The sequence below is a fragment of the Megascapheus bottae genome, chromosome 5 (assembly GCF_031878675.1).
Source record: "Megascapheus bottae isolate mThoBot1 chromosome 5, mThoBot2.hap1, whole genome shotgun sequence".
Classification (NCBI taxonomy): Eukaryota; Metazoa; Chordata; class Mammalia; order Rodentia; family Geomyidae; genus Megascapheus; species Megascapheus bottae.
The window spans coordinates 43,622,076-43,627,031 of NC_143513.1; the positions used below are offsets into that span (position 1 = coordinate 43,622,076).

A 4,956-nucleotide genomic window follows, 5' to 3' on the forward strand; every position below is an offset into this window, starting at 1 on the left:
CTGCACCAGTGAGCATTAGCTAAATGACAATCCTCCAGATAATTTTGAATAATAGGCTATCACAGCAGAAATGAAAAGAAACCAGATAGAGAGAAAAGGAGCCAAAAACATTCCATTCACATAAACAAAAACTAGATAACATAAAAATACATTAATGTAAGTATCCATCAAAAGGCAAAGAAGCATTTGGGGATAAATATAGAGAACTGCAAAACAGAATTAACCCTTTCCATCTTCATGCAAACCACACCAGAAGTTTCTAAATATAATTGCTTTGTTTTTTTATTATTTTAACAGCACTTAACATTAACAAACTGAAGCTAACAGCCTACCGCACAAAACCTCAAATATTCTAGACAAAGCAGCAGTTCATAGAACTATTTTACCCTCTCACAAACTGGCCAAAACCTGCAAACCACAAGGCCAAATGAAGAAAAAAATGAGGCTTGATGTTTAACACATCAAGGATACAGACTTTAGGTCTATGGATTTTGTAGCTGGTTTCTTTAGTTGAAGAGTCCTTTCCTTGAGCAGGGAGGATCAGCAGATACTGGTTCAAAGCCAACCCAGGCCAAAGGGCATGTGTTGGTTATCCCAGCTATGGAAGAAGCAGTGTCCCCACCCATCATCCCCTGGGGACCCAGGGGAATTCAGGTAGGAAAATCATAGCCTGCTTATAAATGGAGAGCCCAAACATCAAAATAACCAACTTGGAGAGGTGCTGGAGGCCTGGCCATGTGATGGAGGACCTGTCTCATGACTTTGAGCCTTTGAGTTCAGTCCCCTGTGTCACCAAAAACAGATGGAGACTAAATTCTGTGACTATGGGAGATGTTGGATCTCAGTGATTCAGCAATTTTAAACCTTCTTAAGAATTTTTTTAGGACAGTTCAGCTTTTACTAACGCAACCCAAAGGGTTAGGTTCTTTGCATAGGCAAGTATCCGCACATCTTCTAAGAGCAAAGGCAAGCGCTGGGAGTAAGAAGGAAAGATATCAGGCTCTGGGCATGCATAGAAATAATTTAAGAAACTGAGGGCTGCATAGCTAGTGAGGGATGTGCAAGGTCATATAACTCATATTAATTCAAATTGCACCTTCTGAACATTTGCTATAAGCCAGAAGTTATACTAAGGGCACTCACATTTTTTCCTCATTTCCATATTAATTTAACTCTGAAAGGAAATTCTTCAGTATTAGATTTGGGCACCCAAATATCAATATTTTATGCCTATTCTTTCCAATCTTCAACTGGTCTGGGGAAAACTACGTTTTTAGGCCAAAGCTTTTCCTCTAAGTAGAAACTGTTTCTGCTGTTTGTGTATCACTGAGACAGCTCTCCTTGACATTGATTACAATAAGAACATCTCCAGAAAAAGAAAACAAGAGTAATGCAAATGGCACTTTAACTTGTCACACTGATTCTTTTATGGCTATATATGAAACTGTTATCCTTGGTAGTAGTCAAAAGGGGTAATCAAGAAGCTATTAAGGATTTATTCAAGTCTAATATGCCAATAACAATTGCTATAATATTATTATGTCCCTTGGGTCAACAAATAGTCCAATCATAGACACATTCCTAAAACAAGAAATCATTAGAATGATCACAAACGTGTCTCCGTGTCAAGAAACAAATGTCTAGAATGAAGCCTGAGATGAGCCTATTAAGCTGCAGGTGTAAAAGGTAACATTCTTAGCAAAGACTAGTTAAACATCAGCCCAGACAACTGTCTGAATGTGCAAAGGAAAAACCAGTCAACCAAGGAACAATGAAAATGAAAAGAAAACCAGAAACTGGAATTATCTCGCATCAATTTCACCTTAGACTCTTACTTCCATTCAATTTATTTTGTAGCTGGAACATACTTTTTCGCTTTGGATTCTAGATTGTCTTAAAAAAAAATTCACTGGGCACCAGTGGCTCACACCTGTAATCCTAGCTACTCAGGAGCCTGGGTACAAAGCCAGCCCAGGCAAGTCTACTGATTTATCTTCAATAAACTACTCAAAAAAGCCACAAGTGGAGTTATGACTCAAGTGGTAGAATGCCAACCTTGAGCAAACAAAGCTCAGGTCCAGAGACTAAGACCAGAATAACAAGGCCCAAGACTGGGGAAAAAATATCACCATAAACACTTTTTGTTGTTCTGGTCCTGAGGCTTGAACTTGGAAGTCTTAACTGGGAAGCTCAAGGCTAGCAGTTTACCACTTGAACCGCAACTCCATTTCTGGCTTTTTGGTGGTTAATTAGAGATAAGAGCGTCACAGACTTTCCTGCTTGGGCTGGCTTTGAACCGTGGTCCTCAGATCTCAGCCTCCTGTTTAGCTTGGATTACAGGCATGTGCCACTGGTGCCTAGCTACAATCCTCCTTTTTTTCTTTTTATGTCATCCCTAAGAGACCATAGTTAACCCAAGCTTATTTGGTTAAAAATTATTTCAAAGGGCCGGGCGTTGGCAATGGCCATCTTGTGGGGGAAGAAGTTGTAGGATATACAAAGTTAGGATATGCTGGAAATACAGAACTACAGTTTATCATCCCATCCTGTATTGCTATTAATGAATCATCAAAAGTAGGTGATCAAGCTCAGAGGAGAGTGATGAAAGGTGTTGATGACCTAGACCTTTTCATTGGTGATGAAGCAATAGAAAAACCTACATATGCAAACAAAGTGACCAATCCGTCATGGTATCCTTGAAGATTGGGACTTGATGGAAAGGTTTATGGAGCAAGTCATCTTTAAGTATTTAAGGGCAGAACCTGAAGACCATTATTTTCTTTTGACTGAGCCTCCTTTGAATACTCCAGAAAACAGGGAATATACTTCTGAAATAATGTTTGAGTCCTTCAATATTCCTGGCTTGTACATTGCTGTGCAGGCTGTGCTTGCCTTAGCTGCCTCCTGGACCTCAAGACAAGTAGGAGAACGGACGATGACTGGTATGGTAATAGACAGTGGAGATGGTGTCACTCATGTCATTCCTATGGCTGAAGGGTATGTGATCATCAGCTGTATAAAACACATTCCAATTGCAGGGCGAGATATAACATATTTTATCCAACAACTGCTGAGAGATTGAGCAATAGGAATCCCTCCAGAACAGTCCCTGGAAACTGCCAAGGCAGTAAAAGAGCGCTATAGTTATGTCTGCCCAGATTTAGTAAAAAAAAATTTAACAAGTATGACACTGATGGGTCAAAATGGATTAAACAGTATACTGGAATCAATGCTATCTCAAAGAAAGAATTTTCCATCGATGTTGGTTATGAAAGATTCTTGGGACCTGAAATCTTTTTTCATCCAGAGTTTGCTAATCCAGACTTTACACAACCTATCTCAGAAGTTGTAGATGAAATAATTCAGAATTGTCCTATTGATGTAAGAGGTCCTCTCTACAAGAATATCGTCCTCTCTGGAGGTTCAACCATGTTCAGAGACTTTTGACTTCGCTCGCAAAGAGATTTGAAAAGAACTGTAGATGCCAGGCTGAAATTAAGTGAGGAACTGAGTGGTGGTAGATTGAAGCCAAAACCTATTGATGTACAAATAATTACACACCACATGCAACGATATGCAGTTTGGTTTGGTGGATCAATGCTGGCTTCCACGCCTGAGTTCTACCAAGTATGCCACACCAAAAAAGATTATGAAGAAATTGGATCTAGCATTTGTCGTCACAATCCAGTGTTTGGAGTCATGTCCTAAAATTGACTTCCTAGTTATTTGGGGTTAGGGAAATGGAAAAGAGATAATCTGATTACTTGTTTTGTCTGGATGTCTGGTTTCGAGGTTTTAAACCTGACTTGAATAGTAAGACCAAACATGATTACACAGGAATATTTTAATAAGTGTATCAACAGCAAATGTAGAAGAGAGCCAAAATGATTGTTTTTCTTTAGATTGAATATTTGAATCTTATGTGTAACAAAAGAAGTGGGTTTTAGTTCTTTCTGTGCCCTGATATTTTGTATATTATTGAATTATCCAAGATTTGATGGGATTTATCGGTATGTAGATAGCTCTATAATGCTTGAATTGTACACTTCCATGTGTGCAGTTTATATTTCATACTTTTTATACTTTGAGGAAAAAAGTCAAAGAAAAATTAGTATCGAGGAACGAAAAGTAACCAAGTAAAGAATAAATTTTAAAATTAGCCTCATGAGACTTGGCATACCCACTCATGGAATTCCAGTTATTATGAATTGCCTCCACTCCCCTCTCCCCTATCACACCAATGGTTTTCTTTGCAAGTGCTTTTGGAACTAAGAAGCTAGTATCTTGGATTAACTGATGCCTGCTAGTGCTTTCTGATTACCTACATTCTGTTTCTTGCTTTAAAAGAAAAAGTAAAGACAAGATGGGTGGACTAGTATTACAGCTGTTTAAAAAACAAACCACAAACAATAATTTGATTACCAAAATTGATATATTTAAAGCCTAACACCATTCTAATAAAGACACAGATTTCTTTTTAATATTTGTTTCAGGCCTTTAACTTCTTTATAAGTTCACTAATAAATCTATTTTCGTCAATCTTCTGCAATAGTTCTTTAAAATCATAACAGTTGGTTAGCAAGCTGACTTTTTTATGAGTGCTGTACAAATAATTGAGAACTTTTAATATGTTGAATGCTTTCATTTTGATAACTGGATCTCCATTTGATATTTTCATTTGTATAACTCATTTGCAGTCTGATTTTGTTTGTTTTTTTTTCAATACCCACCCCTGACATATCATGGAAAGTTAATTTTCTTTGCATTTAAAAATATCTGGATCATCCTACTGCAGATGAATGGATACAGAAAATGTGGTATATATACACAATGGAATTCTACATAGCCAACAGACAAGATAAAATAATGGCATTCGCAGGGAAGTGGATGAATCTAGAGCAAATCATGTTGAGTGAGACAAGTCAAGACCTAAGGAACAGAAGGCGCATGGTATCC

At 37.8% G+C, this 4,956-nt stretch overlaps 1 pseudogene; it reads left to right on the forward strand.

The window, feature by feature from the left end:
• The first annotated feature begins 2,547 nt into the window (after window positions 1-2,547).
• Window positions 2,548-4,003, forward strand: LOC150063310 (actin-related protein 3 pseudogene; annotated as a pseudogene).
• The last annotated feature ends 953 nt before the right edge of the window (window positions 4,004-4,956 follow it).